Source organism: Hemicordylus capensis, chromosome 3 (genome assembly GCF_027244095.1).
Source record: "Hemicordylus capensis ecotype Gifberg chromosome 3, rHemCap1.1.pri, whole genome shotgun sequence".
Lineage (NCBI taxonomy): Eukaryota > Metazoa > Chordata > Lepidosauria > Squamata > Cordylidae > Hemicordylus > Hemicordylus capensis.
Genome location: NC_069659.1, coordinates 339,548,331 through 339,573,184, shown reverse-complemented (window position 1 = coordinate 339,573,184; position 24,854 = coordinate 339,548,331). Strand labels below are relative to the sequence as shown.

General features: G+C 46.2%; 1 protein-coding gene and 1 long non-coding RNA gene across 17 annotated transcripts in view; one reads left to right on the top strand and one right to left on the bottom strand.

Annotated features, from left to right (window-relative positions):
- NLGN1 (neuroligin 1) overlaps nucleotides 1–24,854 on the bottom strand; it is a 987,462-nt gene that overhangs the window by 36,485 nt on the left and 926,123 nt on the right. The window lies entirely within an intron of this gene.
- LOC128349577 (uncharacterized) overlaps nucleotides 1,258–24,854 on the top strand; it is a 57,853-nt gene continuing 34,256 nt past the window's right edge. For all 3 annotated transcript variants that reach the window (XR_008318856.1, XR_008318855.1, XR_008318854.1), the window contains exon 1: nucleotides 1,258–1,364. This is a non-coding gene — a long non-coding RNA (uncharacterized LOC128349577). The remainder of the gene's footprint in view (nucleotides 1,365–24,854) is intronic.

The window sequence follows — 24,854 nt, the reverse complement described above, 5'->3', positions numbered from 1 at the left end:
CATTTTCACTGTCCACCGCCACTTTCCTCTCCCCCTCGCAGCAGCAGCTCACGAACTCTCATGCCACACAGAGATATTCTAATATTACTTCTAATAACAGACATTCAGCCTATTCACATGAACATCCCAACTGAGGCTAGGGAAGCCCAGCCTGGGTTGGGCTGCTCATGTGCAGTGCTGGGATTGAGCCCGATCCTGGTGTTGCCCTCCCGCCCAACCTGACTTTTAACTCTAGCCTTTACCCAGGGTTAAGGGCACGAGCGTACCCTTAACCCCAACACCGGTCATGTGTATGCTCAGGCTATATTCAGCCTGAGCTTACACAGAGTCAGGTGCCTAGAGTGCCCGACTCATGTGGGAATCGTTGCTGCCCATACAGTGCATTTAGGGATTCCTGGAGGCTGGCACTTGTTTTCAACCTGCCTCCAGAGATCTGCGCTGCCGGGAGCAGTGTGGACCATGTGGGCATATGAGCAGTGCATCACACACAACACAGGAGATCATCTGGGGAGGGTTGGAAGGTAAGTTCAATCTTGCCTTCTCCCCAGACCAGCATCCTCTCCGCCGGGCTGCAGTGGTCATGTGTACAACCGTATCATCTCTGAAATTAATTCTTTCTAAGGGCTATCTCTGCCAGTGGTCATTGACCACATCTTGTGCTAGTAAATTCCATCTTAATTATGTGCTGTGAGAAAAAGTACTTCCCTTTGTCTGTTTTGAACCTCCTGCTAATCAGATCCGTTGCTTGGCAGCAAGTTAGATCCAAAGAGGAAGGAAATATTTTAGTGGCAGTGAAAATTAAGTAAGCCGTTGGAGGCAAAGGGAAGTATTAAATGGCAACTGTCAATAATACTGTTCTTTCCCTTCCACATTGGGAGCTCTGCTCCAAAACTGCAAGGCAATTAGGGGAGGCACATCCTTTACAATAGACTCTGAGTGCATCTCTTTTTCATAAGGGGAAATTCCATGCACATTTAATTTTCCATGCATAATTCTGAGGGACTAGCTACTTTTTTCCTATGATTAAATGATTTCCCCATTCTGTCCCATTGTACCACGGTGTTACTATTCTGCCTTGCCTTTTACTCCTCCTGAATCTCTAAAATTGATTCTGAGTTTGTGTGGTTGTACGTAGTAGTGTAGCAAGGACACTGGCAGCTCTTGTTCATGCTGCTGCCATGGCAACCGCCACTCCAGCCACGCCCCCGAGTCTGACATCAGGTGCAGGGGGCATGACAATGATCGTAAATAGGCCCACCATTTTGAAGTAATATTTGCCAAGTGCTGGGCTTCCGGCGTGGCTGGGATGGCTTCTCTCTGCCTTTGAAAAGGAAGGTCAGGAAATTTAGGATGAACAAAAGGAGGTACTTTTTCACACCGCATATAATTAAGCTATGAAATTCTCTGCCACAGGTTGTGGTGAGGGCCACTAGCCTGGGTGGCTTTAAAGGGGGCTTAGACAAATTCACGGAGGACAGGTCTATCAATGGCTACTAGTCTGGTGGCTTATAGGCCACCTCCAACCTCAGAGGCAAGATGCCTCTAAATACCAGTTGCAGGAGAGCAACAGCAGGACAGAGGGCATGCCTTCACCCCTTGCCTGTGGTCTTCTCAGAGGCATCTGGTGGGCCACTGTAGGAAACAGGATGCTGGACTAGATAGGCTTTGGGCCTGATCAAGCAGGGCTGTTCTTATATTCTTATGTTCTTTTCCTAAGATCCAAGGCAATGAAGAACAAATCAAAATCCAACAATAATGAAACATTAATTAAAAACATCCTAAAAATGAAACAGGCACAGCTACAACCTAAAAAAAGAGCAGGGGTAATTCCACTAGTGGAGGGAGGCCAGAGGCGGCCCTCCGTGCCCAGCCCCCATGTCTGATGTCAGACACGGGCAGTTAGTCACGCCCTCGCATCTTACATAAGATGGGGGGCATGGTCTAGCGAACACAGCACTGGCCTCGATCTAACTCCTGAACGGGGCTGCGCGGCCCCGTTCAGGAGCGAGACCACGCCCCCACATCTGATGTCAGATGCGGGGGCATGGCTAATTGCCCGCGTCTGATGTCAGATGTAGGGGGCAGGGCAAGGGGGGCCCGCCGCCTTAAAGGTAAGGAGAGCTGCTTCTGGCTGCGCTGCGAACACATCACTGGCCATTTAACTCCCGAACTGAGCTGCAAGGTTTGGGATGCCCTCCCGAACCTGACATCAGATGCAGGAGGTGTGTCTGGGCCACGACCCGAGTTCTTTGAACCCAGTTGCCCAATAGTTGCTATGCCCCTGGGTAATTCATTGGCCAAAAGCCTGGGTAAAAAGACTAATCTTCAATCTCCTATGAAAAACTGGGAGAGAGGGTGCCCTGTTGATCCCAACTGAGAGCAAGTTCCAAAATTGGGGGCTATCACTGAGAAGGCCCTGTCCAATGTGCTGAACAAACAAGCTTCAGCTGGTGTTGGCACTTAGAGCAGTGCTCTCCCAGATGACTTACTTGGGTACATTCAACTGGGAGCAGGTACCTGCAGCCCAAGGCATATAGGGCTTTCAAGATAATAACCATCACCTTGAATAACCATCACCTTGAATGAAGACACAGACACAAGACGCAGACACAGACACACACCCCAAGTACCTATATGTATTCAAAGCATCTAGAAATATGCGTTAATAATCCAAGACATTTGCAAAGGCCTCCTGTTCTACATCAGAACAGAATTATGAAACACACCACCGCACCCAGCCCCTCTCTCTCTAATTTTCTGTGACCATTTAAATAAATACAAGATGTCAAACAATACTCCCCCATTCAGGGAAGAAGGGAGGGAAAACGAAAAATGGTTTCAATTCCATTCATTTAATTGAAGCTACAATCATTCGTGCTACATGTATGGACATTTCACATTGGTGCACTTCAATTAAGGAATAATAAGAGTGCAAAGTAATTTATACTCATAGATTAGATGTCGTCTGTGAAAAATTACCGATTAACTCAAATTGGGCCTCTGGAGTACTAGTGGAGCAATTTAGTGAGGATCTCAATTTGAAGCCCCTCTTCTCCTCCTTCCCTTCCCTTCCCCTCCCCTCTCATAGACTAGATGCATATTGCTTTAGGAATGACCAAAATATTAAACAATATGAAACACAGGGCAATTTACATATATTTAATTCTGTAGGCACACCATCTTGTTTTTAGTATTAAGACATGGATGATACAAAACTGGAGACTGAGCATTTGCCAGGCTGCCATCACTTCTGTTCTAATTTTAGCTAATGGTTTAAATTTTTCTGTTTGTTTGCTTGTTTGCTTGCTCGCTCGCTTGCTTGCTTTCTTGCTTTGTTGTAAACTGCCCAGAGACATGAATTTGGGGTGGTATTAAAAATATGTCTAGATAGATAGATAGATAGATAGATAGATAGATAGATAGATAGATGTTGATCGCAGAACACGGTGTCAGATCCTGAAACCTGCAATTGTAGAACATTGCACCCATGTCAACATGTCTCTTTTGGAAGCCCTTTCCTCTCATCCTTGGCTCATTCTTGGCACACTTAGTTTAGCTGGCAGTTGATATAGCTGGGGAGACAAGGTGGTGGTCCCTTTGCTGAGGTTGTTGCTAGCCTCCCCGAGCTGAAACTCTGGAGAACTGCTGTCCGACAGTGTAGATAATATTGTGCTAGCCAGGCCAAAGCTTCATATGTTCATATAGCAACATAGGCAGCTGCCTTCTACCGAGTCAGACCCTTGGTCCATCTAGCTCAGGATTGTCTACACAGACTGGCAGCAGCTTCTCCCTGGTTATGGGCAGGAGTCTCTCTCAGCCCTACCTGGAGATGCCAGGGAGGGAACTTGGGACCTTCTGCAGGCAAGTATGCAGATGCTCTTCCCAGAGTGGCCTCATCATCTTTCAGCACTCACATGCACCAGCGATTCTCATGAGCGAGCAAAATTGGGCTGGGCTCCCTCAGCCCAGTTTTGTTTTCACGTGAGAACCACCGGGCTTGTGAGTAAGCCCAGTGCCTCCATGGCAGCAAGCCCGCTTATGCAGCCACCCCCTTAAATGAGGTTAACAGAGCGAGAACTCCATAGTCCTCATTTTTTGGTCATGTGTTTGCAGCCTCAGCGGACACACTCGGGGAGGGGGGAGGGGAGACCCCAAGAATGCACCGCACACTCACATGAAGCATTACTGGGGCTCTGGGGGGCTGGGATGCCGTGCAGTGGTGCTTCCCTTCACCCAACCCCCAGAGCTTCCGGGCAAGCGGGAGCGCCAGACCCAAGCCGCTGTTCGTCTGGGTGGTTGATCCACCCACCCAAGGAGGGGTGAGTGCTTGTCTGCGTGGACTGAGGGTCTAGCCCGCTCTCCCTGCAGAACCCCTTTCGGCTCCACACACTGATCGTGTGTAGAGCCTTGTAGTCTCCTCTCCAAATTCAAACCAGGTCAGACCCTGCTTAGCAAAGGGGACAATCCATGCTCGCTACCACAAGACCAGCTCTCCTCCTGTAGACCAACTCTCCTCCCCCTATACATATGCGCAGACAGTGGCCGGCATTCAGAGCAAGGAAGTGCCAGTGTGGCCTAACAGAACTTCCCGACTACTATACTGGTGCAGTGGGGAAGTGGCAATTTTTTATGCCCTTCACTTCTTGAGGAGGCCCTTGGTGCCCCCCAGAAATATGTCCCTGAGAGTTGTGTATCCCTTGGGGACATATTTTTGGGTGGCACAAAGGGGTTCTTGGGGAAGAGGCAGGAGTGGGGCAGTGGGTTGGGAGGTTCTGTCAGGGTGCTCTCTCTCACTGCACCAGTACATCTGCATGTACTGGTGCACTGCATGTCAGCCAGTGGCTGAGCTCCAGACAAGTACTGTGCTTGTGCAAACATGTCGTACTAGCTCAAAGAGTTTGCACTAGCTAGTTTTGCTAGGTCAAGGGCTTGTGCTGCAGACTAGTGGTGCATCCCCTACACATCCTGTTCTGCTGTTCTCGCTGCACCATTGCAACACTTGCACCAGCAGTTAGGAAGTGCAAGGGACTGTGGAACTCTGAACACCCAGCATGTGCACAACAAGGTTGTGCGAGTGCAGTGTTAGTCTGGTTGCCAGCCCCTGTGTGGAGGCAAGTGCTGGAACATTTGAAATTGCAACAAGTGTGTCCATCTAATAGCAAGGGTACACAAGATCCATTAATGCTCTAAGGAAGGAGAGCTGGTCTTGTGTCGCAAGCATCAATTGTTCCCTTTGCTAAGCAGGGTCCACCCTGGTTTGCATTTGAATGGGAGACGACATGTCTGAGCACTGGAAGGTATTCCCCTTAGGGGATGGGGCCGCTCTGGGAAGAGCACCTGCATGCTTGCATGCAGAAGGTTCCAAGTTCCCACCCTGGCATCTCCAGATAGGACTGAGATTCCTGCCCATAATGTTGGCTAACGCTGCCAGTCTGTGTAGACAATCAAGGGCGTAGCAAGGTGTGAGTGGGCCCAGAGACAAACCTATGTGCTACAATAGAACACCATCCTAAATTATTTTTTTTAAGGTTTTGTAGATTGTGGACGAGGCAAGTCAATAACGGTACTAGAGAAAGACATGCTGTTCTGGTAGCTACAGGTCTTAACACTCACATCAATTTGGGAGGATGAATACCAATGAAAGAAGCATGGGCGGGTGCACGTCTAGGGGAGTCAGTCATGTGACTTGCCTCTGAGGGACCCCCAAGGCAGTGGGCCCCCAGACAACTGTCTCCCCTTGCCAAGGGGAGTAACTTGTTATAGTTACACCCCTGTACACATACTGAGCTAGATGGACCAAGGTACTGACTCGGTAGAAGGCAGCTTCCTACGTTCCCGTGGAATATATTTTCCTCTGCTGTGAGCAGATCTGGTTCCATCAGATTCGATAACTTGAGACAGCGGCAGAGCTGTCCAACAGAGAGTATTGTATTACCTATTTTGTGTCTATAATTCTTGCGTAACAGCAGCACTGCGACACTCTGAACACAAATGGTGAGCAACAATCAGTAGGGGGAAATAATGCCACTGGCTGTGGCAGCTCCCACCTTAAAGTGTGTTTTGTGAATACCACAGCAGAACGGACGTTTCAGGCAACTGCCAGCAGAGGTGCACCTTGGTAATTTTGGAGCCTGGACCTAAAGGCTTTGGAACCCACCCACCCCACTGCAAGTTAAGCATCATTTCTTAACACATAGGTTCTTGAGGGCACAAACCACACCACCCAGGACAGACTAAAGAGGATTTGGGGGCCCCTTGGGGATATGGAAGCCTCTGATTGCCAGTCCATCTCATGTCCTGAGGCAGCACTAATGTGCTCTATATATGCCCTCTGGTCCTGGAAAAGCAGAAGTGCCAAACTTCCTCTGCCTTGGGAGCCGGCGGGGGCTGGGGAACTTGGGGGCCGCACGACCTCCGGAAGCCCCAGTATGCCATGCGCGAGCGCACAGGGCATACTGGGGAGACCCCCAAGCTGGGAGGCTGCTTTTAAGCTTCCTGGTCGGGGGTCTACTTGTGAGTAGCCGCGGCACAGAGCCACACTGTGGGTACTCACGAGCAGATAGCCCGGGTTTGTGGAGCGCTCACTCTGCAAACCCGGGCTAAGGGGCAGGCTACAGGAGCGGGTTAGCCACTCCAGAACCACTGGGCTCGGCTGCAAGCCCGGTGGTTCTTACAATCACAAAAATCGGGCTAGGATTTCCCTAGCCCGATTTTTGTGATCATAAGAATAGCCCCAATGAATAGTGACATGTATCAAAATAAGCATTCCAAATTATATACAGTTAGCAAAGATTATTACCATTATCACAGCACCTTGTTGTTTGTACTAGCAAGGTTTGCAAGTGGCACAATCTAAACTGCAAGTGTATTTTAAAAGACACCAAGTTTACTTGCTCTTCAAGTAAGAGTAATGGATTTGCATATGTCACATGACAAGCAGTTAGAATTATAAAACGGAAAAGCACCACGATGCTCACCCTTCCTGCAGAAGATGCCAAACTGAAATGCAGATATTCTACAAGCCTCAGAATGAAAAGCAGCAACGTTGCAAATGAGAACAGCCTCAAGATGCAATTACACACCCCAATGATATTACATCTTCAGAGCCTACCATCCCTTTTCTCCTCCTGGGGGTGTGGCTTGAAGAGCTTAATTTCCCGCAGTAAGGTGCTTAACTCTCCCCCGACCATCACCTTTCCCCTCCAAATCCGCCCCCCAGCCCAGGCAGAGGTGCACTTAGGTAATTTTGGGGCCTGAACCTGAAGGCCTTTGGAGGCTCCCCTCCCCTACAAATTAAGCATCATCATGCTCGGCCGGGCAACCACACCACCTGAGACAGACTAAAGAGGATTTGGAAGCCCCCAGGGGCTGTGGAGGCCATTGTCTTTGGCCCAGAAGTCCAGGGGTAAGAGCACCTCTGAGCCCAGGTACAGTTTTGGACAGGAATACAAGTTTGGAACGCCTAATGGAAGAAAGACTTGTGATGAAGGCAGAATATGTAATTTCATCTTCAACACAAATGTTTAATAGAGCTATTCATGTCATCGAAATTAGGGAAGGAGACGCCTCCTGGGCATACACCTGATTTTTTATCATGTGTTAAATAAACACAAGATTGAAGATTTAGCCCCAGTTGGGCTGGATGATTTCTACACCCACCTCATTCAGAAGCTGAGGGTGTGGGTGGAACCAGCTGGGGATGGCTAGCTCATCCTACCCAGCTGGGACCTGACTGACAATCAAGTTCCTCAGAGTCCCCATCTTCAATCTTGTTTTTATTTAACACACGATCAAAAATTGGGAGCATGGCCAGCAAATCCTATCTTAAGGTTGATGGTGTGAACTGCCCAAATAAGTATAGATGCAAATCCCAAATAATCAAAAACGTCAGTCAGAGAAGAAAAAGAGGACCTTAGTTTCTTAAGTGTCTGTGGGGTCCTTCTTGCGGGGGAAATCCAGCTGGAACTGATGTCTTGTCTTCTTTGTAGTTTCATTTCAAATCTCCCATAGAAATCTCCCAACTTGTTGCAGAAAGGCTCCCAGTTTTAAGCTAAAATATGCTTCACATATGATAGGAACCACATGCCAGCATGATTTAACCCTGTTAACCAAGCACCAAGTCTTTGGGAAACTAATGGAGTCTTCAAGTTGGCAGGTGAGGGGATGCAAAATTTCATCTGTGCTAATTTACCCAAAACAGATGGCACATGAATTAAAGAGTGCAATAGCTGTTCTGCAGAGTCTCTATTTAGTCTCTTCTGAGATTCAGATTAATTATCGAGGCCTTAATTCTGCCCAGCTTACTCTAACTGAAACACACAATTCATTGCAGCAAAGTGTGGGTCCTTCTGGAGAAATCTTATTTGTCTCATTAAAATGGAGAAGAAAGCATTATTTTGGGAGACCTCTCTGTGGACCTTTCGACTTAACCCAGGAGTGCATATCCATTGCAGTTATTAACTAAATGGCAGAAGGAAAAATAACTGAAAAATTCAACAAAGGTGACCCGTTTTCCTAACTCCATAAGAATTCAAGTGTGACTCCTTCACAGCCCTAAACTGCTCTTCATTTATGCTTGTACTGTCAATGCCTAATAATGAAGCAGCTCTTTGATTAGGCATGCGGATGAATGTAAGAGTGCAAATGCATGGCAGCTTTAGCTTGAATGCTGCTGTTCACTGATGGCTGATACTTGACCACTGTTGATCTTACCATAATTTGTTTCTGGATCCAGTTCAAGGTGCTGGCTATCACTTTTAAAGCCCGTAATGGTTTTGGGCCCTGGATATCTAAAAGACTGCCTGCTCCCAAGGGTTTCTGCCCATCCAACAAAGTCACCAGAGCAACAGTGTGTGCTATGCGTGACAACACTGAGGGAGGCTTGTCTGTAATGAACGCAGGGCAAGGCCATTACATGTCCTACATGTAATCTAAGTAGGACAAGGCATGTCAGACAAGGGGAATGCTACCTCTGGGTTCTGGAATAGCGGTGTGTGTAGATGGAACTGGTTCGGCTGGTTCAGTTTGAATCCAAATCGGATTCAAACCAACCTGGCCCTGTTGGTTCCATGTCCAACCTGGCCCAATTCCGTGCCCAGCCAAACCCGGTCAGGTTCGGTTCAACCACCAAATTGGGTTGAACCAGTTTGGGGAATAAACCTGTAAAGGGGAATCCAGTGAGGATTCCCTTTTACAAGTAAAGGGGCATACCCAAGGTGGCAGCGGCAAGAGGAGAAAAAAGCTGCTTACTTACCATGGCTGCTCGCCCTACTGTTCCTCCCCCCTCCGGCTTGGTAAAGGAGTGGGGAGCATGCTTGCTGAACCGGGAGGGTGAGCGGCAGTGAGCAGCCGGGCTAAGAAGCCCTCCCCCCTTGCCTCCTCCTCAGGAATGCTTCTTGCCATCCCAAGCTAGTTTGATCACGGACCGAACCACCCCTGGTTGGGTCCTTGGTCGAACCTTCAAACCAGACCTGGTTCAGGACAAACCGTTCATACACATCCCCTACTCTGGAATGCTCTCCCAGGGGTGTCCATTCTCTGATGTCCATAGCTGCTTTTATTTGTTCTGGTTTTTACTCTTTGGGGGTTGCCAATCTCTCTGCTCCCCCGCTGCTCTTTTTTCTGTCTTTCAATGGCTGCTGCTTCATAATTTTTATTGTTCTGAGTTGATTTTAATATTTTAATGTAATTTTAATGGAATACCATTGTATTTTAACTTTTGTAAACCACCTTGGAATGAATTTTATGGAAGGTGGTATAAACATTGAACAATAAATGAAAACAAATACATAAAATAAGCACACCTTCTGAAGCATGCATAAAATTCAGTTTCCCCCAATGTATACATTTCTAGGCTCTGGAGATTTGCTCAAGCAGATAATAAGGCAGTTCACACGATCAAGGGTAGGGAAGGAGAAGCGACCTACTCTAGTTTAGGAGCTATGACTGCCAATCACCTGTCAGTTAAAAACAAGGTCGTAGGAGCCATTCATGATTGTGTGCTAAGCAGCAACTGGATAGGAGGGCTTTTCATCGTGTCTCAGTAGCTGCTGGGTACAGCTGTTGGGCTAGAGGGAACCCTCTGGCCCAGATATTGCTTAGCACATAATCACAGACAGTGTTCTGCAAGCAAAGCAGATGCTCTACTCCTAAGCCACAGCCCCATCCCCAGTGTTAAGGGAGTCTGCCACAGAATCTGGCTGATACCAATTTCCCCTAGCATATCATCCACAAAAGGCAATCCTTTTTTTTAAAAAAATTAATGAATGGTAAAATAGCAAATGGCAGTCAGCCCTGGTCTTTATATGGCATGGCACTTAAAAACGCCAAGAGCCCCTTTCCACGATTGCATGAGAGGGCTAGCGGGCAGGCAAGGCAGCAGAAACTCACCTTCCCTGCATACAATCCAGGTGGGAGGGTCTGGGTGCACAGAGATGCGGGAGTCAGGATGCTCCATTCTGGTCCCTGGAAACTCCACAGTGCACTGTGCAACGGCATGGTTCATTGTGGAGATCTCTCCAGCGATGGGCGGTTGCCTGTCAATGCTTCAGCGCTGGCTGGAAGCACCCAGCACTGACACATGGTCAGGTAAGCGGGGTTAAGGGAACCTCGTTTAAGAGTCCGGCTGCTTAGCCGCATTTGCTGCTGAGGTTCCGCAGGGAGTCGGCCGACTCCTGGCGTTCCCATGGGCAGCCAAGCTCAGGCTTAGCTGCCTTCGCTCAGTCTTGGCTGCTCATGAGAACAACCTGCAAGTTTCACAAACTGCTGAATGCTACCAAAAGGACTCCCTCTATCATTCTGGGCACATGCAGCCTGCATCTTGACACTGTTCCACAACTCCCAGCCAATATAAGTGCTATTATATTCACAACTAATGTTGCTATGAGATGCGGAGGGTCGACCCACACCTTTTATTGTTCCATGCTTTAGCTGCCCAACTTTCTTTTCATGCAGGGAGTAATTTGTGAGAAATAGCCATTTGTGAGATCAGTTGAAACACTGCCTCATTAAAGGAGATGCTGGAGATCTGGCAGTCCCGCCTTCGCCATCCTCAAAGATACATGTGAAGTTGCCACACAGTGAACCCCTAGGTCATGCCTGCAGCTGAACAATCTCATACTGCCTCACGGTGGGAAGAGGATCAAGTATGAAACTGCTCATTTGAATTCACCACAGCAGCAACAGAAGACAGAGAGAGATTTTACAATACAAGATAGAGATTTATTATTTTGGAGGTGTTTCCCTCTGCACACACACCCCGCCACAAAAGACACACACAGAACACATAATTAGTCTATGGAATTCTCTGCCACTGGACATGGTGATGGCCACCAGTTTGGATGGCTTTAAAAGGGACTTCAACAAATTCATGGAGGACAGGTCTATCAATGGCTACTAATCTTGATGGCTATAGGCTACCTCTAGGCTCAGAAGTAGGGTGCCTCTCAATACCAGTTACAGAAGAGCAAAAGCAGGAGAGGGGCAGGCTTTCATCTCTTGCCTATGGGCTTCCTGGAGGCCTCTGGTGGGCCACTCTGGGAAACAGTATGCTGTACTAGATGGGTGTTGTGCCTGATGGGCTGTTCTTATGTTCTTATATAAGGTAGGAGGCACATGTGGCTCACGCTTGTTGGAAACTACAGCTTCGGACCTAAAAGTGCAGCTCATAGCAATTGTCTTGATGTTACAACTCTGTAACACTGGACATCATGTTAGCCATTGTGTAACACCAGCCTCTAGTGACTCAGGAAAAGGCACTTTGCACATGGTTAGCAGCACCTTATTTTTACTTGCCCCATTTCAGTTTCTAGCCGTTGCAAACTGTTAAGACCCCAGAAGTCTTTTTCTTTGGAGTTTCCATATCTTATGCCCTCACTTTTAATGAAGAAGAGGACAACATCATTGCCAAATCATTGTAGTTCAGTATTCCGTTTCTGGGGATGTCCTCCTGAGTTTTTTCAGACCTGATATGTGGTTATTTTTAATTTTTAATTTTTGCAATAAAATTCAATTGCAGCACCAATCTATCCAGTGTGGAGAGGCAATGTGTTATTGAAGCTTTAATGGGCTACAGTGCCTTAAATTTTTTTTTTTCTGTTTGCAGATTATGGCTCTGCTATTGCTTCCTGTTCAGCATCGTTAGGGAATTAGTGATAATTTGCCCGATTATTAGTCAGCCTCTGTTCCTTGTGGGAGTTTAATTAAAGGAGGCCTTTAATTACTGGTTAACTTTCGTTTTTTTAAATTTCCTTTCTTTTACATCAAAACAGTATTTTATACTCTATTTCAGTATAAAAGAAAGGAAAGGAAAGAAAGGAAACCTGGCATGAAAGCCCTCCCACAGGGAACAGGAACTGATTAAGAACAAACTCGGTTACTTTCTTATAACACTACAAAGCATCATTTACAGCACCAATAAATGTCATTCATAATTTTTCTCCATTACAGTCGCAAGTCTAAGTGCAGAATATTTGCAACGACACTCTGGTTGGTTTTAATGAGCACTGAGGCAGTAAAAACTTTGCTTGCTGCATTAAAAATGTACAGGCTGGTTTAATTCACTTTGCATTGCACTGAATAAATGTGTTTTCAGGTCTGATAATGAAGAGCCCACCCCACGCCATGCCACGGTTTGCTTGGAAAACCAGCATGGAGGAATTGACTGGTTGGTTGTGATCACATTGCAAGGTGGGCCCAAACATGTGAATTTATAAGCTTGGCTTGTAATATACTCAGCACCAGTGAAACCACTACAAGTCCCTCATTCTGAAACAAATCCCCACCATTCTGAAATGCTGATAACTGGGCTCGAACAATAATCAAAATCAGGATAGGAGCTAGCTAGCCTGGTTTGCATGATTATGTGAACTCACAAAAATCCTCCCAGCCCAGGTTGCTCAAAAGAGGGTAACCCAGCATTCCTACCCTGCTCTTAACCAAGTTGGGAACCTTGATTCTCTGTTTGTGTGAACCCACTTGCTTCTTCTACCTACCCACTGGGAACCAGCAGGCCATTCCTTTCATGGAATCAATAGAGTACTGTGGCTAAAGGGCTGCCATTCATGGACTCTGCAAAAACACTGGCCACCTTCACACATAATGCAGAACTGTGGGTCCAATGGACCCATGGTTCTGCTCCCCCAGCTCTCCCATCGGAATATGGACATTCATGAGAGCTCTTTCTCTGCAATCTCTCTGACTGTAGAGAGAACAGATGCTTGTTGAAATAAAAAAGAACAGATACCAATTATGGTTTAGGACCATAAAGCTTTATGATTCAGGGCCAGCTGCCAGGGCCCTGAGCTCAAGTGGTCCCTCTGAGCTGGAGTCACCCAACTGGTTGGATCTGGATGTATCATATGCCTCTTACCCTTCAGTGTCTCATCACTGATACAAGCCTCCTTCAGATCTTATTAAAAGGCCCCACTGTACAGCAGGGCAAAGGAGAAAGAAGTTCCAGCCCCACCACATTACTCACTCACCCACCACCACCATTCATGATTATGGCGGGGCTTGTCTGAGAGGAAAGAACCTCCCCAAGACAGTGGGCACATCTGTGATTGTAAGGGTGGATCGATCCATCTGTGTAATCACAGATGTGCCTGCCATATACAGCTACAGTGGGGCTTTTGGATAATGTCTGAATCAGGCTACAGGGAATGCACAAGGTAAGGCCCGGCTAAGAGACAGCTGAGTGCTCATTTCCAGGCCCAGGGATTGCCCTTTCTGGGATCCCCACTCTGTAAAAGAGGGGCAGAGCCTGAGGTGGATAATCAGGGCCAAGTGATATAAAAAGGCTCAGTTGGAACTGGGACTCTGTCAGACCGACCTGCTCCCTGGTCTGGGAGACCAGAACAAGACAACATGTGGCAGATTGGCTGAAGGAGTGGTTGATTTGGAGATGGCTGCTAGCAGTGAGCTACCTGGGTCAAAGCACCCTCAGTGGGTCTCCTGAGGGTCTCTCCCAACCTAAAAGCAGTGGGGTACAGAAATCAAACACTCAGGTGGCCTCTAGCCTACTCTGGCATATTGTACAGAGCAGGCCTCTTGAAGTGATGGTCCCTTTATCTGATTTGGCATCCTGGCACATACTAAGCCTTTCCACCCTCTGGAATAAAGCACAGCGGCTGCCAAAATGTTCTAGCAGGATTCAGCAGTGCCAGAATTGTACCATTTGACCCAAATCCCATATTACTGTTTGTTAATTTTGGCAGTAAGTGCCTAACGCCTGTCATGAGTCTGCTATTATTGAAACTGATTGCGTGACTCGCTCTTAGTGGAACTCAGTGTGAGACCAAGGCCTATATTTGGGTCAAGCAAAATGGGGCGGGGGGAGAACGAGGCAAAATCTGTTCAGAGTTTCAGGGCAGGAACAGAACCTCTTTCCTGCTCAGATACCAGCACACCTCGGTATGTTTGCTGTTGCATAAACATTTCTCTGATGCATTTCATACCATAGCCCTGGAGTGCTTTCTTGTGACATGATTAACAGATTGAAGAGAGCATTCATTATGAAGCAAATCACTTATTATTTCATCGCCAGTCCATACCGCACATGTTTACTCTATCAAATTATGGAGCAGTGGTGTGGAGGTGGTGAATTCATCAAGGTAGCATTCTGCTTTAGCCATTTCTAAATTACTGTAACAGCTGCCTCTGGTATTGACTACGTAGGGGGCCAAAAGAGTGAACTTTTCACCCATGGATTCTGTTATATTCAAAAAATGTCATTTGCCACCAGCCCATAGCAGGAAAAAAATACTAGAGGCTTTGCTCCCACTGCAAGTGGGTTTTGGTATAATAAATGCATTTGGGTGAAGCTAATGTACCATAAAATCAAGTTGACTATATCACACTTGGAAACGGATATAAGCATAAACTATAGTTGAAAATAAACAGCAATGGATGCTAAACTGAATAATTGAACTAAACAGGGGGAAACATGATTAAATTTTTAAGAGTCTTGTTGTTTAATACTCTTGTTGATTAAATAGTAGTGGCAGAATAGATTTGAGGCTGAAGTCTGCCTAGGGACTGTGCCCTTTGATCTCAGATACATGGAGTTCAGCAGTGGTCACACAACTGTCTGGCATATGGTGTCGGGAGCAGCGTCGCTGGCCTTACCTCGACCAGCCAAGCTGTGGCGGGGGCAAGAGAAGCCGTGATGAGCCAGGGTGGTGAGGGGAGGGCTCGCAACAGCAGCCGCCTGCCCAGGGAGTCCGGCAAGTGTGCGGCCACGGAGGAGCGACTGCCAGGATGGGGCTTGGAGGCGGAGCCTCACGATGACATTGGGAAGGCGCCACAGAGAGAGGGGTGGCGCCAGAGGAGGAGGGGGGGAATGGGACAGAGGGATTGGAAACAGCTGCCTGTAACAAGGAGGAAAGAGGGTTAATAAAGGAGGGTGGGGGCTAGCTGGGCGGGGGCAGGAGATGTTTCCCTTGCCAGTGACTAAGGATGCCCGGGATGAGGGGCTAGTCAGGTGAGTGGAGGACTCAACAAGGGGAGAGAGTCAGCCACCGTGACCCCACACAGCCTGGAGGAGGAGGAAACGGGTGACAGCCAACCCCCTCCCCACCCAACTCTAAGGCCTCGCCGCCAGGGAGCAAGGAGTGCTGGCTCCTGCGTCGTGACAACAACAAAGGAAAGGAACTCATGACATGCTCAGAGGAATACTCCAGTCGAGGGTGTGCTTGGGCTGCCTGCAACCCAGGCATATACAGAGTCTAGCTGCTAGAGCGTCTGGCTGAGAGGGAATCCCTCAATGCTCCAGGCAGAGTGCATTGAGGGATGCCGGAGGACTTTCACCTTCAGCTCCCTGCTCTGCCACTTGTTGTGGCACCACTCATGTGCCATGGCGAGCAGCAGACTGGACTGGGGAGGGTGATCATGTTTGGGGAGGCAGGCGGGGGTCTTCCTCCCTGCCATCCCTCCCCAGATAAATCGTCTGCACGGCCTCATCCTTATTATTGCCCGCTTGCAGACAAGCCCGCAAAAATACTTAAAACATTCTAAAACCTTCCATACTAAACTGACAAGTGTATTTAAACCAACTGAACTCAGAAAAAGAGCAATAGCATACATATCAACCTAAAATTACTTAATCATTTGCTGCTTGTCTTCTTTTGTTAGCATGGAACACACACACACACACACACACACACACACTTCATCTCACCAGCCAAACAGTAAATGATCTTCCATTAAATACAGACTGAAACAAGTAAGACTTGACCGTGTTTTCTCTGCAAGAGCCAGGTTGGTCTCTTTTGGCAAGGAAGCCCATAAAACTGAAGCTATCATGGAAAATGCCTCCCCAAGTTCAAAATGACATCAAGCAACTAGGACAAGGGAGAGGGCACAATCAGTTGATATTAAAGGCTGGAGTGTTATAAGAAGGACTTTCCCCCCCTCCAGTTGGCTGGGCTGGAAGATAAGACTCCGGAACTCTCTGTTCTTCATTAGTTCTTATGATGTATTGTTTGTGCAGGCTTCAATAATGTGGTTTTTTTTTGTCTGATACTATGGGCCAGGGGGAGTGAAATTATTTCTTGTAAGTCCACACAGCACCATTATCCAATCCAGAACTAAGAGGAACATTGCAAAATCACGTCCCTTGACCTCAAGTATTCAATCATCTCCTCTATGTGAATCAGATCAGACAAGAAAAACAAAACAGCAAAGTCCTATACAGACATTACTTTTAAAAAAAGGCTGTACATGATTACAGTATGGAAAGAGGGTCCAGAAGTCTTGCCCCAGTGCGTCACTCATTCCTCCCACCACACTCTTCATGGTTATTAGTGGTTTCCACTTTCGCAGGACCCTTGCATAGAGAGATGGAAACTTAGATCACAGGAAGTGGGGAGAAAGGGCAGGACCCTCAACAAACCATGATAAGGCAAAACAATCAAAGATGGGGTGATTGTCTGTGCCAATCCAGATTTGTTACATAAACCTTGGTTAAAATTAACCACAGTTCCATGTAATGTCTGAATCTGTCAATAATCTTATTGCTCCTTTACAAATGAACGAGTGACAGGAAATGGAATAATAAGCATATTAATAAGAGGGCCAGTTTGGGCAAACACCAGCCACAAGACACAATCAGGACATGTCATGCCAAGAGAATGCCTGCCTTGACATCACTGGAAGATGTCCAGGCACACTGTTGGGGTGTCTCTTAATTGTGTGATGGAAGCTGAATTGCCCCTTTATACATGCTGACAAACCTTGTTTAACATTACATCAGGGCTCTTGGCATGACCCTGTCCTGATTGCATGTTGTGGTTGGCATTCATCTGAACTAGCCAGAATCAGCAGATGGTGAATAATGGGAAGGCAATATGAACAATAATGAGAACAGAAATAACTAAGAGAAGGAGTTTCCCTATACTGAGTCATACCATTGGAGGATCCAGACCACTAGTGACTACTTTGGCAGCATTCTCTCTCCAGAATCATTCCCGATCCTGCTACCCAATAATCTTTGGCCTCAGTTGACTTCTGCTCCTTCCTGATGCTTCAACAAGAGTATTTCCCATTGACTAATTCTGTCTTGGTGTTACTTCTGTACTGGATTATTTCTGTTTTGTTGCTCTGTGTTTCAGTTTATTGTATTGTAGTTTTATTTATCGTTTTCAATCATTTTGTTCTTAGCTGCTTTTAGTTTTTCAGAACGTTAAGGTGAGATATATTTTTTAAAATAAATTCAATTGGAAATGCCGGGGATTGAACCTGGGACTTTCTGCAAGCAAAATATATCTCTGCCATAAAGGTGTGTCTCCTGCCAAACTACTAGTGCTAAAACTCCAGAATGCTGTAGATATTTCTGCAGCATTTCTGCAAGAATACTGGCATTTGAAAAGACATTGCACTAAAAAAAAGTAGTAGTAAAATTCAAAGAGGATAACCATTGTGACTTTTAATGGGCTGGTTCAGCTGTCACATGGAACCTCAATTAAAGCAGACTCTGTTAAACATCCCTGAGTCTCTGGAACGTGCGCTCCCACTGTCTACTCCTATCTAAGTTAACGTAAATCAAGATTGGTTGTGTCAGAACCAACCAATCCCCGCTTGTTCTACGTGCTTCAAATAACCTGAGATCTGTAACTCAGTTCAAATCCTGTGTACAGATATTGGGGCTATTCTCACGATCGGGAAAAGTCAGGCTAGGAAATCCTAGCCCGATTTTCCCCGATCGTGAGAACCACAAGGCTCGGCTGCGAGCCCGGTGGTTCTCAAGCAGGTAACCCGCTCAAGTACCCCTCCTCTTAGCCCAGGTTTGTGGAGTGAGCGCTCCACAAACCCACACTATCTGGTCATGAGTAGCCATGGCGCGGCACTGTGCCATGGCTACTTGTGAGTAGACCCCTGGATAGGAGGTGAAATGCTGCCTCCCGGCTCCGGGGGTCTCCCCAGTATGCCCTGTGCACTCGCGCAGGGCATAGTGGAGCTTCCAAGGGCCATGCGGCCCCTGAGATCCCCAGCCCCTGCCGGCTCTGTCACAGAGCCGGCGATCGTGTGGGCAACTGATCCGGCTGCCCAGGGCTCCATCCCGCTCAGCTCACTAAACCGGGTCTCACGGATCGTGAGTCCCGGCTCATTGAGTTATTTGAAGCAAGTAGGTTAGAATAAGCCAAGACTGGTGGGTTTGGACAACAGAATGAATCTCAGTTTATTTTAACCTAGAAAGGAAGTAGATACTAGCATGGAGACGGGAGGGGAGAGGGCACATTCCTGAGACTCAGGGACATCTCATGGAGCCTGGCTCGAACTGAGTCCTGTGTGACATCTGAAACAGCCCACTGTGTGAGAAGTGCCTAGAGAACAGCAAGACTAAAAGACACTTTGGGCCAGTTTGGATGATACATATTTCCAGGCCCGTCTATCACACAGTCAGGGATCTGAGTGCACATTTGTGTGCTCTTCCTCCCAGTGCTTCATTCTGCTTTTCATAATCACATAGCGGGTAGTTTGTCAGAGCCAACTCCTCACACATAATTTAAATACCACATTAAAGCAGCATTTAAAGTATTATGAGGGGGTGGGTCAGAGAAACTAAATTAAATGGTACTTCAGGAAGGGGAGTAGGTCATTCACATGATGGCCAACAGTTTTCCCTGGAACAGACTACTAGTCCCAGCATTCCCAGCCACAATGGCATTTGGCTGAGGATTATGGGAGTTGTAGTCAGAACTGTCTGGAAATTCCTGTTATGGGGAATACTGATGGGCAGCCTGGTTGGACACAACTTCCAAATTGGCCTCCAGACATGCAAGGAATTCGGCATGAATTTACAACATTCAATGAGTGATGGGAATGCTTTCAGTTGCACCTATATGACATAGTCTGAGAATGGAATGCAATAGCCTTTCCTTATAACCGCCCAGAGACAAAAGTTTGGGGCGGTGTACAAATTAAATAAATAAATAAATAAATAAATAAAATATACCATTCATGTGTGACATCAGTCAAATGACTGGGCAATCAAATCCCCAAGTAAACCAACTGGGCTGGACAAGAGGAAAGGAAAATAAACAAAAAACAAAACATGGAAAAAGGGGTGGGTGGGTGGCAATCAGCTTGAGAAGAAATTATGTTGGACACAGGGGTTGGACAGAAAGGCTATTACAGTCTATCAGCTCAATCAAGAAAATTTCTTGTCTGGAGTTTCGTAGGCAGAAGGGAGCAAGCACTGCAATTGATCTCCCGTCACACTGTGGCTTTTTGCTAGCATGAACAACTGAAGGGCACCAGGGAATGGATCATTACAGGTAGAAACTGCAGTAACCCATTAGCATCCTGTGGTCATTTACGTTAGCAGAAGGCCAGCAGCACTGAAGGGAAATGAATGAAACACATTCCTTTCCCTTCTTTGCACCTCCAGATAGCCCTGAGATTATGGTTGTACATCACACAGCTGTTTTGAAGAGGCACAAGGGAAATGCTGGAGAAGAGGCCGAATTGCTGTGTAGTGGGCACATTTTTTCTCAAGGTGCATAGTGAAGCTACTAAAGATGGTGGTGTAGTGGTTAGAGTGTTGGTCTGGGACTGGGGAGACCCGGGTTCAAATCCCCACTCAGCCATAAAACTCACCGGCTAACTTTGTTCCAGTCACTTAGCTCTCAGCCTAACCTATCTCATAGGGTTGTTGTGAGGATAAATATGTAAACCATGTACACTGCTTGGGCTTCTTGAAGGAAGAGTGGAATATAAATGTATGTCTGTATGTAAGCAAGTAAATAGATAGGCACCCTATACATATTCTTCCCATCTCCTCATAAGAAGAGTATCTTACCCTATATTTTGACATCATATGCCTATGGGCAACAGCCAATAATTCAGAGTGGGAGCAGAGGAATGCACAATATCATGATGTCACAACATGAGATATTCAATATTACATCACACACAGAGGTGCAGCTAGGTAATTTTGGAGCCTGGACCTAAAGGCCTTTTGAACCTCCCCCACGCCACTGCAAGTTGAACACCATTTTTTAACATGTACAGGTGAAACTCGGAAAATTAGAATATCGTGCAAAAGTCCATTAATTTCAGTAATGCAAATTAAAAGGTGAAACTGATATATGAGACAGACGCATTACATGCAAAGCGAGATAAGTCAAGCCTTAATTTGTTATAATTGTGATGATCATGGCGTACAGCTCATGAAAACCCCAAATCCACAATCTCAGAAAATTAGAATATTACATGGAACCAAGAAGACAAGGATTGAAGAATAGAACAATATCGGACCTCTGAAAAGTATAAGCATGCATATGTATTTAGTACTTGGTTTGGGCCCCTTTTGCAGCAATTACTGCCTCAATGCTGCGTGGCATGGATGCTATCAGCCCGTGGCACTGATGAGGTATTATGGAAGACCAGGATGCTTCATTAGCGGCCTTCAGCAATTCTGCATTGTTTGGTCTCATGTCTCTCATCCTTCTCTTGGCAATGCCCCATAGATTCTCTATGGGGTCAGGTCAGGCGAGTTTGCTGGCCAATCAAGCACAGTACACTGTATACTTTTCATAGGTCCGATATTGTTCTATTCTTCAATCGTTGTCTTCTTGGTTCCATGCAATATTCTAATTTTCTGAGATTGTGGATTTGGGGTTTTCATGAGCTGTACGCCATGATCATCACAATTCTAACAAATTAAGGCTTGACTTATCTCGCTTTGCATGTAATGCATCTGTCTCATATATCAGTTTCACCTTTTAATCTGCATTACTGAAATTAATGGACTTTTGCACGATATTCTAATTTTCCGAGTTTCACCTGTAGGTTCTTGAGGGCACAAACCACACCATCCAGGACAGACTAAAGAGGACTTGGGGGGCCCCCAGGGGGTGTGGAGGTCCTGGACTTCAGCACCAAAGTCCAGGAGTAAGAGCACCTCTGTTCACACAAGCATTCATACCTAGGTTTAATGTGGATTGCTGAGATTAGTGTGATTGTGCAAACTCATACAAAGGGGCGAACCCATGCCAAGGTGCTTTATGGCCCGAGATGAATCTGAGATTCCACTCTTGGTTTGGGCTCACACATTCACACTAATGTGGATGCGTAAACCACTGTGTAAACCACCCGCCATTTTTGAAAGGGCAGTATAGAAATGAAATGAAATGAAATGAAATGAATGAATGAATGAATGAATAAATAAATGATGTTAGTAACCTATATTAAGCCTACATTTGACCAATTGTGAACCAGGACAGAATGGATGGGGAGGGGAGAACTCAAAAGGAAAATGACATTTTTAGCAGCTGCAGAAAGAAGCAACAGTTCTTATTTCCTAGATGCTGTGTTTGCCCAGATTCACATAATTCATTCCTCACAAGTGGCCTAGGGCAGCCAGATGAAATGTCATGCCTTCTGACACCAAATACTTTCAGGCATGGTGTTAGCAATTAGCACCTAAGTTCATTTTTTAAAGGTTTAGACATATTCACAGAAGAGGTCTATCAATGCCCATGAGTCATAACAGCTAGATAGAACCTCCATGGCAGTAAAACTTTGAATATCAGATATCAAGGACAAACAATGGAGGGCTATTGTCTTCATGCCTTGCTGTGGGGTTCCTGGAGGTGTCTGGATAGTTATTGGTGAAGCATGATGGACTAATCCAGCAGTGGTTCTGCTCCTACCTCTCAGGCAGGTTCCAGATGGTGTCCCTTGGAGACTGTTGTTCTTTAAAATCTGAACTTTTGTATGGTGTCCCTCAAGGCTCCGTATTGTCTCCAATGTTGTTTAACATCTACATGAAACCGCTGGGAGAGATCATCAGGAGATTTGGTGCAGGGTGTTATCAGTATACTGATGACACCCAAATCTATTTCTTCATGTCAGCATCATCAGGAGAGGACATAACCTCCCTAAATGCCTGCCTGGAGTAGGTAATGGGCTGGATGAGGGATAACAAACTGAGACTGAATTCAGATAAGACGGAGGTACTCATTGTGTGGGGTCAAAACTCAGGAGATGATTTTGATCTGCCTGTTCTGGATGGGGTCACACTTCCCCAGAAGGAATAGGTACACAGTCTGGGGGTGCTTCTGGATCCAAGTCTCTTCCTGGTGTCGCAGGTTGAGGCAGTGGTCAGAGGTGCCTTCTATCAGCTTCAGCTGATACGCCAGCTGCGTCCGTTTCTTGAGATAGATGACCTCAAAACAGTGGTACATCTGCTGGTAACCTCCAGATTGGATTACTGTAATGCACTCTATGTGGGGCTGCCCTTGTATTTAGTCCGGTCTTCCGGTCACTACAGTTGGTCCAGAATGCAGCAGCCAGGCTGGTCTCTGGGGCATCTAGGAGAGACCATATTACTCCTGTATTGAAGGAGTTACACTGGCTGCCGATATGTTTCCGGGCAAAATACAAGGTGTTAGTTATAACCTATAAAGCCCTAAACAGATTGGGCCCTGCATATTTAAGAGAACATCTTCTTTGTTATGAACTCCACTGCCCACTGAGATCATCAGGAGAGGTCCGTCTGCATTTGCCACCAGCTCATTTGGTGGCTACTCAGGGACGGGCCTTCTCCGTTGCTGCCCCAAGGCTTTGGAATGCGCTCCCTAGTGAAATAAGAGCCTCCCCATCTCTGACAATTTTTAAAAAGTCTTTACAGACACACTTGTTCACCCAGGCTTTAAACTGATATTGCTTTGATTGTTTTTAATGTTGTTTTAGAATATTGTTTTAAAAAAATTTAATTGTCATATTTTAAATTTCTTGTTTTTGTTTTTTAACTAATGTTTTAATGTTGTTTTTATTTTGTTGTAAACCACCCAGAGATGTACATTTTGGGCAGTATAAAAATATGCTAAATATGCTAAATAAATAAATAAATAATCCAGGATTTTGGCTAGGGATAATGAGAACTGTAGTCCAACAACAACTGGGTATCCAAGGTTGAGAATCCCTGGACTAGAGGCTGTAAAACTGGACTTTTCTTAAGAGTGTGATAGGAATGCAGACTAATTTTTTGCTAAAATACATATTCATGTGCATGCAGGGTTCAAGGGTGATCAAACTGCTGGTGTGCTGCTGAAGCCATGATTGGCTGGACGAGTTCACACATCACACAAAACCAGAGTTGAAGGGGTCTCCGGTTACAATTTGTGAACATCTGAATGTGGGCAGCTACCGTTATGACTGGAAATGGACCCACAGTTTCCCTTCCCAGACTCTGGTTTGTGGTGAGTTCTGCCACCAGGACCTCCGGTTTAGCATTGCTGGTGCTGCCTCCGAATGCGGCACTGCAATCTGGCTGCTCTGCAACCAGAGTTGAGAGAGGAAGCTCCTCCCTTGCCCCGGCTGCTATTGGCTGTCCTTCAGTCAAGAAGGGAGGTCAGGTAGTCAGTTCCCCCTCAGTCACGCGGACTGCAGAGAGGGAGCTCTATGTGATGTCCAAATTTGGATGGGAGAGCAGGGGGAGGGGGAGCGGAACCGAGGGTCCATTTGACCCGCGGTTTCGCATTACATGTGAATACAGCCAGTATGAGAGAGCATGCAGTCTCATCTGCACTTTTCCTGTGCAGTGGTGGTGTGGAAAGAGGGAGAGAAATGTTCTGCTTTTATCCTGTGGGGAAGCTGCTCCACAATCTATTTCCCTGTTATATTCAGACAACAGATTATTTCCCAAGGTTTCATTTATGAACCAAGTTCATGCTGTCCATCCAATTCCTTCTGTTTATAAATGAAATCAAACCACTCACAGATGGAAATGCCAAATGACTTTACTGCAAGTTCTTCATTTATGAGTCTTTGGAGTAATGGCTATAGATCTGTAACACAATTAAATAGCTTTAGTGCCAATTAACCAACTTTTAAAGAAGTTATTTGGCATGCAGTCTTTAAATTGCATCCTCAACAACTCTTTGCACCTAGAAAACACCATATTGTACATCACAGGAACTGCATGGCACAGAATTGACAGCTGTGACCAGTTTAAGTAAAATGAAGTGGATACACCCAATAGTTGTTGTTTTTTTGCAGGAGATGTGTGTGTGTGTGTGTGTGTGTGTGCTGTTTTTTCTTCAGTTAAACTCAAGTTGGATATGCAGATTTTATGCAAGTGATATGAGAGGTACAAGAGATTTACAGAATTTTAAGCAGAGAGTGGCCTGTTATCTCACAAAAAGGAAGCTTCAGCTAGGATGAAAAGGCAAGGATAGACAGGGAATGCTGGAGCATGCAGTTTAGATACCTGGAAAAAGAGCAGAAGGAGTCCAAAGACAGATATCTAGTACATTATAAAAATACTCATGTCCACACAAATATTTTTGGTAGTGCTGAACAACCTCTTACCCCCCTTCTCAACATTCTGTGGGGAAAATATTCACTTTATT